This window comes from Mirounga angustirostris, unplaced genomic scaffold (genome assembly GCF_029215605.1).
Source record: "Mirounga angustirostris isolate CCGP_5_RB_7025 unplaced genomic scaffold, mMirAng1.0.hap1 SCAF_12, whole genome shotgun sequence".
NCBI classification, from domain to species: domain Eukaryota; kingdom Metazoa; phylum Chordata; class Mammalia; order Carnivora; family Phocidae; genus Mirounga; species Mirounga angustirostris.
In genome coordinates this window covers 41351555-41363661 of record NW_026991720.1, presented here as the reverse complement: position 1 = coordinate 41363661, position 12107 = coordinate 41351555, and positions in this window count along the sequence as shown.

The window sequence follows — 12107 nt, the reverse complement described above, 5'->3', positions numbered from 1 at the left end:
CAACAAAACCAAGGAAAGTCTAAGAAACTGTCATAGCCAAAAGGAGCCTCAGGAGACAAGACGGACTAAATGTAATATGACCCTCTGAAAGAGAAACAGTAAAACTAAAGAAATCCGAACAAAGTAAAGACTTTAGTTAATAATGTATCAGTATTGGTTCAATAATTGTAATAAGTACACCAAGCTAAAGCAGAATGTTAATAATAGACCAGCATATGGGAATTCTCTGTACCATCTTCACAATTTTTAAAAAATATATAAGAGTGTTGTTAAGAAATGAAAGTTATTGATAAAAATAAATTATAGGATAGCCATACAATGTTTGGCTTTCTATGCAACATTCAAGAAAGAATAAAGAAGCTCTGCCTGAACTGATAAGGAAAGATCTCCAAGGTTGTTAAGGAAAAAAAATCAGTTGTATAAGAACTTGCATTTTTCTAGAGAAACACTGCATGCACACAGGTACCTAGTAACAGTGGTCATCTGTCAGGGGTAGAATGGGAAAAAGAATGGATGGAGAATAAGGTGGAAAGAAAAAATACAGACACACACACACACAGAGACATTAATGATGTGAATTGGAATACCCAATTTAACTAATTTATCAGCTGCTGCCTATAGGACTTTCTATGAATAAACAATGAGATGGACTCCTGAGTAAACTATGATCATTGTTGAGAAGCCACCTCCCTTCCTGAATGATGAATCTTTTTACACCCTGCATTTCTGTGGATTCATTTTAAAAAATAAGTACAAAATGGAAACCCAACTGATCTGAGCCTGCCAAACTTGTATGGACCCAAACTCCTGAATGGTTTTGCCTAAAAGATCATGCTACCCTCTTCTGTAGTATCCTCAGTTTCTTTTTCTGTAAAGTGAGGGTAAGTTTAAGTCAAAGTTTCTGTTTTGAGAAACTTGTGTGATTGATTGAAAGAGAGATAATTTATGGATAGGGAAAAAAAAAGCAGTGCGAGTGCAGAATGGCAGATCCATAAAAAACTACTTGAAATGAAGAGCAAGCTATGGAAGTTTGTTATTTTCTAAAGAGACTAACAAAGTGAAGTTCTACCTCTAGTAAGAGATTAACAAAGGAAGTTCTTCACTAAATATTCCAACAAAAGATATATGAGGGACAGAATAATTTGAAATTGGAAGTTATTCATTTAAAAAAAGTGATTTAAAGAGTAAGATTCATTTTGCACTTATTTCAAAGAGCTGTTAGAAACCCAATCCAAATGGAAAGGCATTTAATTATATGAGGTTCACAATGACATTATCCTTAAATCAGGTCTGCCTTCTAACATATGAGGGGGTCCAGGGCAAAAGTACATATTAAATTGAACATGTCTATATCTAAATATTTTAAAGTTATAGATCAAGCTAGCAAATTGCTAAATAAATATTTAAATCCTCCTACCTTGGCATCTTCATAACAACCTAAATGATTAGGTCTGAATTTAGATTTCTCAAACTGATGTTCAGAGTTCCATGCCAGAAACCAGCAGGAAGGAAGAGGAGAGCTAGTTTGTAGTCCCAACCCATGGCTTACCCAGCCTTGTGAGGATAGAGGTCGGGAAGAAGCCACAGATGTTCTTTGGACCATGTGAGCTTGGAATTCCTCTGTCCAGGCTACCCCAAATATGGTTCTGGTAGAGGGCATACAGCTCTGAGTAGGCATGTCCCCTTGGCAACACAGACCCCTCACCTCATGGGGAGAGGCATGGCCAAAGGAAAGCAAGAATAGGGCCCTCAAAAGTTTGAGGCCAGAGTTAGGGACTTTTCTCATCCTGGTCTAAGGGTGAAACTGTTTCAGATATTTCTTAGTGATTAATCATCAGATGAGGGAATAAAGAGTAAAACTTTCAGTCTTCTGGGTCCTTCAAAACATCACCTTGAAATGGAGATTTTTGTTATGATGATACTGACCAATAGAGAAAAATCAAAAGATATAATGATTTGTCTTTGGGCATTGTGCAACACTGGGATTTTCTGAAATTCAAGGTCGTGTATAAAATAAAGTGGAGTTGGTTGATTTGTATGATTTAGTACAATTTTTACATAGTATGTGATTCAAAAGGCTCTCTAGAGAGGTCGAATGGGGGATACGGAGAATGGAGTAGACTTACTCTTCAGTTGATACCATTCTTAACTGTTGGATTTTTCGTTTTTATCATGTAGATATATTGCATTTACATTTGAACAACAGCAACAAACATAAAGATCTTCTAATGGTCTCCTAAGCAAATATAGAAGTTTGAATGTTGAATTTAATTATCAGGCCTAAATCTTTTGGTCCCCAGATGAAGCATTGCCAACACAACATATTAGGTAATGTGATAAATACAGAAACTCTATTTTTTCTTAATGGCAACATTCACATTTGAAGCAAGCTGTCAGTAGCAAACTGCTAAACAGTTGCCTGGTTTAGCAGATGTCTTTGTTAGGAATGTGACAATTATCACCATTATTTATTTCACTGAATATCAAGTGGTACAGAGGGAAGCCAAGTCCTCATCAATAGTGCACGTGGTTAATTACATCACGCTATCTCCTCACATGCCTTATTCTTTGCTACTTGCTTTTGAAATTATCCTAAAAACACATCTCTGACAGACTTAAAACTGAATGCATTTCAAAGTTAATATCAGCTGTCACACAAAACTGTGGACTACATGGGATAAAGGAAATTATTTTTTTCCAGCTACTTTATTTGCTGTATAATATTAGGTAACATTTACCAGGTGCTTACTCTGTCCCAGAAAAAGAGTAAGCACTGCACATACATTTTTTCTTTTAACTACAATCAGAAACTCCCCTGATATTCACATATATTCTTTCATCTGCACTGTACCTTCCTACAACATGTTATTATTTCTTATATTAGTCAGTGACTTGCTTTTATATGATGAAAATCATGAATTTTTTGTCCATTGAATAATTCCTACTATAGAAGTTCTATATAAATGGAAAAAATTATATTATAATAAAGACCAAATCATTGAGGAAAACAAAATCAAAGTCTTGTTTCCCAAATAAGCTGAATTTTATTCTTTTTTTTTTTTAAAGATTTTATTTATTTAATGTCAGAGAGAGGGAGAGAGAGAGAGACTACAAGAGGGGGAGGGGCAGAGCAAGGAGCCCAATGTTCGACTGGATCCCTGGGTCCTGGGATCATGACCTGAGCCCAAGGCAGACGCCAACCGACTGAGCCACCCAGGCATCCCCTGAATTTTGTTCTTAATTCTACAGATTAAATCAAGGCAACTCTTGCTATCAAATTCGACAATTCAATAAGTGAGAAATCACCTACTATGGGAGTGCTCCTCTGTCGTTGGGTTGGATACAAAAATGAATTAGACTGTCCCTCTCCTCTAAGTGTATGGTCTAATGGAGAGGAGCAACAAACTGTTGGATGCCAAAAAAGATCGTGGAAAATTCTGTGTTACAGATATCATCCAAGTATTTAATAATGTGGGGAGCCTCTTATTCTGACTTTGGTTGTGGGGAGAGAGCAGTTTGGAGAATGATTTGAAGTGAGCTTTGAAGAACAGCTAATTTACAAGAGCTGATCTGGAAGGAAGGGCACCTGACAGAGGTAATACATAGTTTAAGAAAAAGGAACTGAGCACAGAAGAACTTGTCACAGACCAGGCTGCAAGAGTTAAGTGGGAGATAAGCCTACAGTAATGGATTTGGACCAAATCATGGAGGGCTTTGACTATAGAAGGCAATGTTAGGAAAGGAAAGTCTTTGAGCTCAAAGGGACATACCCAGATCTAAACCTTTGGAAGATGACTCTGGCAGTGTCCAAAAAAGCCAACATTAAAGATATTGGTGGGAAAAACCATTAAATGAGCCAAAGAATGGGACAGAGTCTTTCAAAACGCAAAAGCTTTAAGATGTGAAGTAACAAATTTGATTTGCTATTTTTCCACTAAACAGAGGGAAAACAAACTGAAAGCAGGGAGACCATTTAGGAAAATATGCAGTGGTCCAAGCAAGAGTTAATGAGTTCTGAAGAAGGATAGTGAACAGAAGACTGATTTGAAAGATAATGGTGGAAGGAGACCATTGAATTGATTAGCCAAGAACAAAGGCATAGGAGTGAAAAGTGATGAGTTTAATTTAGATCAGAGTTTAAGATGTCTGCAACACATCGGTGTGGGATGCTCAGAGTATAGTGAGGGACAGGATCTGATTAGGGGAAGATGGATGAGGGTTAAGGTGTAGGGCTGGGAGTCATTCTCATAACAGGGAGAGCTGGATAGACAGAGCTGTAAGATAGATGAGATTACCAAGAGATTGTCAGGAGTTAAAACAGAGGGCTGGAGACTGAATCTTCCGAAAGCTTATATATTTAAAGGGTTTGTTTCAAGAGAAAGGGGAAGGGGTAAAAAATCCTGGAAGGAAACCGAACAGAAGCATTCCAGGAGGGAGGAAAGCCAGAAGAATGTCCCATGGGCTCTGGTGGAAATGAAAGTTCTAGTAAGGAAGGTGTAGTAATACCAAATTCTGCTGAAAACAGTTTGAGCAGAAGGTCTATAAAGAGGTTTCGGCTTTAGAACTTCAGATAGGCTGATGCTGCTGAGGATCAAGAAGGAGAAGAAACCAACGTGGATAAAGTCTATAGATGAAAAAGCAGGAGAGAGACAGAAACACCATTAACAGAAATTAGAAAATTAGAATCAAGGGAGAGTAGTAGGCCAGGAGAGAAAAGGTGTGTTAGGTATCAAAGGGGTTAGGGGGAGAGATGAGCAGGGAGGGAGATCCAGAAAATGGAAGAGGAATAGATGAAGGGGAGTAAAGTCAAGAAGGACATGGGAGAGGGAGGAAAGAAAAGGACAGATGGAAACCCTGGCTTTAGAAGGAAATCAGGAAAATTCTTCAGAGACTAGAGAGAAGATAAAGGGAATGGGTAATAATTTGGACAAAATGGAATTTATATAGGGTTCATAGCAGATGATCTCCAGCTCCTCGTAAGCAGGTAGGAAAAGAGGTAGGTGTAGAAAGCCAACAGGAGTGCCAAAGTCTGGAACAACAGCTCTGTGTATTTAAGAGTGAATTGATGAGAGGCGAGAAAAAGAATCCCCAGTGTTGTTGAATTCCCCAATTGGAAGGAAGTTTAGAGCATCCAGTCAACCTGGTCATCATCCTTCTCCAGAAATGCTTTCTACCGTCGGTGACTCCAGACCTGCAGCCCATCTCACCGCATCTCCCTCCAGATTGTCATTAGACTAGCTTGGTGGTGGCACATTTGGAGCCAACGAATGCAAGAACCACAGCAAACTGGGCTCACTGGGCCTTTGTACCCCAGATGGGGACACAACCACAGTTTTCTAAAGTTCTAAAAATAAATAAGTTGTTTTTTTAGAGACAAGTACAGTGACTCTATTATATACACTCACCAGGAGATTGTGCGGAGTTTGGGATGTTGTAATCCTCTAACTCAAAGAGGAATTGTTAGCCAGATGTTGAAAAATATATGTAAATGGGCTCCGGGAGTACATGCTATCTCTACATCTCCCCAAAGAATGTTGACCTAGTCCTAAAGCATTTACTTACACATTCTTTTCAAATAATCTTTAAAGTAAATTCGGAAGTACTATGTTGTAGCACATAGGTTAGTCCAATATAGACAAAATGTTAATCGTTGTTGAAGCTGTGTGACAGAAATGAGAATTTATTATACGCTTCTCTCTACTTGGTATGTTTGAATTTTTTCATAATAAAAAAGTAAAAGGAAAACAAGAAAAAAGGAGATAAGTGTCTTTAGTGTGCATATATAGTTGGGAGTAATGAGATGCCTTTCTTGCTTTTCTCCTTCCAGCTGACATACACTATAACCTTTGAGTAGTGGCTTACCCTAGTTTCTTTTTTTTTTTTTTTAAGATTTTATTTATTTATTTGACAGAGAGACACAGCGAGAGAGGGAACACAAGCAGGCGGAGGGAGAGGCAGAAGCAGGCTTCCTGCGGAGCAGGGAGCCCGATGCGGGGCTCAATCCCAGGACCCTGGGATCATGACCTGAGCCGAAGGCAGACGCTTAACGGCTGAGCCACCCAGGCGCCCCTACCCTAGTTTCTTTTACTCCAGAACAAATCAGAATATACTGGCACTGAGATTTGGATGATATACCATCATTATTATTCCACATAGTCCTTCACACTTCATAAAACTCTTTCATGTGCTGTCATTTCATTTAGTTCCGTGGAATTTCTGTACTCACGGACATTCTCCCAAATAACTGCCCTCCCAAAATCCATCCCAAAAGAAAACAGGCTTTAATCATTCAGGATTCAATCTGTATTGAACAACTAGCATGTGCCATTACTTTGAAGTTATTTTAAAACTCCATGGCTAACTATCTTTGTAAGGAAAAAAGTAACACTCAAAAGAAAGCCTTCATTTGCTCAATAAACATTTATTAAGCACCCACTATCTGCAGAGTAGATGCCAAGGTCTCCGTAACACAGCATCCCGCGAACTTCTGCACGTAAGCAAGAATGGCTGAAGACTTGTGATGTGGCCCTTGCAGTGAGGGGAGGGGAACTTAAAAAAAAATGCAGATCTCCAGGCTCCGCATACAAAGGAGTTCAGGTCTGGGGAGGTCTCAGGAAGGAGTGAGAAGCCCTGGTCTACATCACCAGGTCTCGGGGGACCAGAGCAGACTCTAGTCTGACTGAAGCTGGCCCTGCCATCCATGGGGTATAGTTGGTGAGTGTAAGGAAGGCAAGCTATGTGTTTGAAGTTGCATCCCGATGCTAGAGAGGACGTGAAAACAGGATGCAAGCCTAGAGAAAGGATTCGGCAGAATTTGGGAAAGCCAGAAGTACTTGGCTCACTGGGCTTAGGTTCAAGCCTGGACTTTGGTCCTGTGGAGTTCTCGACAGGGGCCTAGAAAGGACGGATTGGATAGTGGATCCCTTTTGTGTAGCTGGCACCGTGCAAAGCTCTTTATTTATATAATCTCATTTCATCCTCATGACAGCCCTGCGAGATAGGGCAATTTGCCTACGGTCAGATGGCCTGTAAGTGGATGAGTTGTATTTGAACCTAACTCTATTCTGACTGAAAGCCTACAGCCTTTCTGTCCCTCCACGGTACTTACAGGGACTGGGGCAAAGGCTTGTCAGGCTCACTGAGGGCGATAGCTCAGAAGACCATGTAAGTATAAGGGGCTCTGCTCACAGAAGGCATCAGGCAGCTATCTCTACGCTCCACTCAACTTCCAGTGACTCTTGACTGACAGGGTTCTGGTTAGTCCCAGCGTTACGTCTCAGGCAACAAAGGGAAATTGGCAGGTTTGTCTTTGTGCCCCCAGCCTCCCCAGTTTTACCTGTTTCTTCCCCAATCCCTGAGGAGGGGCTTATTGTCCTCATGTTCTTCACCTTCATTCGCACCAAGTAATACACGTCTGATAGATGAAAGCACGGTGTTTTGGGGGACCTACTGCTTTTAAACAAAGAGCAGGTGTTTAGAGGAATGAAGTTAGTATCAGAGGCAGGACCTAGGAAGAATTTGGAAGACATGCCGAATTCTCCTTAATCACACTTGTAGATAGGTTGTAGATAGCAAAGGATCAATTCAAATTGATCCTATTGCTATCTGGAATTGATCCTACAGCTATCTGAAGAGAAATGATAGGAATTTCAGGAGATGAGGTCATGAAGAGTCCCACTGCTTCAGAGATTCTCCTGAAGTACTTTTCACACCACTGTACCAGCCTATCTGTACGAAGTTCTCGTTTTCACAGGGAACAGTACATATGTGTGTGCTTCTCCCAGAGATGGTAATCAATGCATATAATCCATCAGAGCCTCTTTCTTTCGATAACTGAAGTTATAGACCTGGACACGGCTTTATTAGCGTCCCGAACACCGGTATTGCCCTACCCTACAATAAACAAAATAAACAAGAGAGGCTCTCCTGGTCACCCCCTCCCACATCACCTGATCATCATACAATGAGGGCTCAAATCATGGAATTTTCTCTACTTACCAAATCACTTGTAAGTTCAAAATTGTTCCGGCAAATACTTGAGATTAGTGGTTATGAAATATGGATAGATAGATATTGATTTAGACTTAGATTTAGAGGTGGTAGTTTATTTGCTAAGAGAATACAGTGATGACCTGTAAATGTGATTCTAAGATAACATCAAGCTGGATTGTGGTTTTCTGTATCCTGTGTATACAAGTGAAGTAAGTAATTTTACAAGGCAGCATGATAAAGCTTTGTTACTTATCAGCGGTGCAGCTTTTACAAATTACTTGACATCTTTGAGCCTTGTTTTCTGCACTGGTAAGATCAAAATAGTAAAACTTGCCTTGAAAAGTTTTTGTGAGGATTAGGTGTAATATATGCAAAGTACCTAACAATGCCTGGGCCATAGGGGCTCAGAAATACTTGTTGAACGCATAAATAATAGATGCTCAATAAAGGTAGGTAGTTTTTATTATTTATTAGAATGCTCATCAAACTTTATAGGCTTTAAACTTGCCTATCCCATGTTCCTCAGGAATAATGAAAAAAATTAATGGTTTCATTCTTAATTTCAAGAGCAAACACATCTGCTGCAAAAATTGAAATTACAGGGGCGCCTGGGTGGCTCAGTTGGTTAAGCGACTGCCTTCGGCTCAGGTCATGATCCTGGAGTCCCGGGATTGAGTCCCGCATCAGGCTCCCTGCTCTGCAGGGAGTCTGCTTCTCCCTCTGACCCTCCCCCCTCTCATGTGCTCTCTCTCATTCTCTCTCTCTCAAATAAATAAATAAAATCTTTAAAAAAAAACTGAAATTACATAAGTATATAAATAAAAAGCGAAAGGTCCTACTCCAGAGCCTATACCTTAGAGGTAACTACTGTTAACAGTTCAATATATATCCTTTCAGACCTTTTTCTAGGCCTGTGCAAATACATGATATAATTTCTAAACACGAGTTTCACTATACATGGTGTTCTGTGACTTGAGTTTTTTTTTTTTTTTAAGATTTTATTTATTTATTTGAGACAGAGAGAATGAGAGAGAGAGAGAGCACATGAGAGGGGGGAGGGTCAGAGGGAGAAGCAGACCCCCCGCTGAGCGGGGAGCCCGATGCGGGACTCGATCCCGGGACTCCAGGATCATGACCTGAGCCGAAGGCAGTCGCTTAACCAACTGAGCCACCCAGGCGCCCGTGACTTGAGTTTTTGATGTAATATCGTGGACATCTTGCCAGACCTAGGATTCTATTTGTATAGTCAGACTTTATGATACAAACATCCTATTAATGGAAAATTAGGTTATTTACTATTTTTTGCGGTTTCAACTGTGTTGCAACAAACATCCTTATGTAAATACCATCTTGGCGTGTACACTAGTTATTTTTCTAGGATAAACTTCTTGAGGAATAGCCACGTTAAAGGGTACATATATTAACTAGACTCTGCCATGTTGCAGGGAGAGTGTTAGGGCTGACATAACAGCCCAATTTTGTCCCCACAAAATTCCTATGTTGAAGCCCTAACCCCTAGTAGCTCAGCATGTGACTGTCTCTGGAGATAAGGCCCTGAAAGGGGGTGCTGAAGTTTATGAGGCCATTAGGGTGGGCCCTAATCTGATCTGATTGGTGTCCTCATAAGAAGAGGGAGTTTGGACACACAAAAGACACCAAGGATGTGAACGCATAGGGGAAGGACCACGTGAAGACACAGAGAGAAGGCAATTATCTGCAATCCGAGGAGAGAGATCTCAGGAGAACCCAAGCCTGCTGGCACCTTGATCTCGGACTTCTTGCCAGAGAACCGAGAGAAACTAAATTCCTGTTGTTTAAGCTACCCCAGCCGTGCTATTTTGTTATGGCAGCCCTAGCAAACTAATACAGCAGGGTTATTCTCAAAGCGGTGGTGGCCCTTCTGCCTTGAGCTGAAGTCCCCGTAGTGTGAGCAAGCTGTTCTGGCCACTGCTCCCTACTTTCTTGATCCCATGCTCTCGCTGTTTCTTCCTTCATTGTCTTCACCCTCCTTGCTCATTGCAGTTTATTTAATAAGGGGGCACTTAATATGAACCTTGGGGAATTTCAAGGATTTTTGGATTTTTTTTTAAAGATTTTATTTATTTATTTGAGAGAGAGACTGAGAGAGAGAGAGCATGAGAGGGGGGAGAGTCGGGAGGGTCAGAGGGAGAAGCAGACTCCCTGCCGAGCAGGGAGCCCGATGCGGGACTCGATCCCGGGACTCCAGGACCATGACCTGAGCCGAAGGCAGTCGCTTAACCAACTGAGCCACCCAGGTGCCCCTGGATGTTTTTGAATAATTTGCTTTTTGATATTCCTCATTCTGGCATGGCATTAAGATAACAGGAAGTACGGACTGAGGTATTTTCCCACTGAATTATCCTCTATTTTTATTATATGAACTAGGAAACATTGAGAAGAAAATTTTTCCCATATCATTTTCTTCACATTTCCTCCCCTGACTGATGAGAGCAAACAGCTCAGCCTTTGTAGATCACTTCAAATTTATTAGTCAAGTCTTTAGGTTAAGATAACGAAATCTCCCTACATCAACTTAGTGGCCAAGTAGAGTTAACGCACCCCTTGAAACACATTCCCTCTCCCTGGCCAACCGTCTCCCTCAAACTCATTCTATCTGGGGTGTGTGCTTCTGCACGAAGGAGGCAGGAAGGCAACTTGAAGTTACTGGAAGATCTACATTCTGCTCCACGGCCATCCTCAGTAACCTCCACATACTTGACATTCCTTTGAGTTCCTGAAGAAGAGTGACTCACCCAGAATCACATAGCCACAGCAGATGGAATAATTGGTCTCTGGGTCTCCTGATATTTCTTTCTTCCGTCAGCAATTCTCTTTACTTGTAAAGTGAACGATCGTCTTGTTGGAGACAGCTGCATGTTGGTGACCAGAGGAAAGGAAGAGGGGGAGGATCTGCCCGTGATTGAAAAAGAGGGCTTTCTTTGGTGAACTCTTCCTTGCCTGGTTTCTTGCCAATGTTCACGTTGGTTGCCTAAGCACCGTAAGTCTGGGAAGCTTGTGCTTATGTTTGGCTAACCGTTTAGTATATCTTGGGAAGCTACAAGTCAGGCCTGCCTGCTGATGAAGAGGGAAAGAGAAGGGCAAGAAGGAGCTGGGCTGGGGGAAGTAAAGGTGGGCCTCCCCTCTTTGTCCAATCTTGCCAATGGTACTGTCAAAGGTGCTCTCATTTGATTGACAAAGAGATGCCAAAAAAACTAAACCAAGCTGAGCCAACACAAAAGCCTCATGGTGACACTAAAAACGAAACACACACACACACACAAAACCCAACCCCAACAAACACAGAAATCTCTGCCATTTGACATCTGGAGGGAAATTGTGTAAAAAAGGGTCCTCCCCACCGCCAATGTGTTTGTATGTGTGTGCAGTGGAAGTTGGGGATAAATTAAGGAGCAAATATGAAGATAATATAATAATCACTTCCTAATTGCAACACTCAAGTTGTATTTTATTTTTGCCCTTTTTGGGGGCCTGTTTTTTTTTTTTCTATTCCATTCAGTTTCCTAAGCCACATATGATCCCTGAAGGTATGTGCAATTATTTCCAAAAAATATTTGGGTGCCTACTATGGGCAAGGCACTATGCTAGGTTTGCTCAAGATGAAAAGATGGCTAAGATTTAGTCTATGCTCAAGCTCTGCAGTTTCACAGCAAAAGTAATTCATAATCATGTTTGCTTACAGATTTGCAAAAACAGCTAACTTTTACAAGAGAAACCGCTTTAATTGTCTTGCATTCATCGATAGCATTTAAATGTCATTGACATTGAACTCAAACCGAAACATAATTTGAAATAATAAGCAATTAAATGAACACTCTTATCACAAACAAGGATTTCAGAAGAGTTGGCTTACTAATGTGTTATAAATTATAAAAGGGAAACAAAGAGTTACACCCATGCCATATGTGAACCATGGGGCTATAAAGTAATTTATCATCTGTAATACATCTGCCTCATTTAATTCAAATTCTAACATTTATAATTTCAGTAGTTGGTACTATGGTCTTATACATGACATGGAAAAAATAATATTTGAACAAGTTCTTGAATTTGGTGGGTAGCTGCTTAGGGTTACA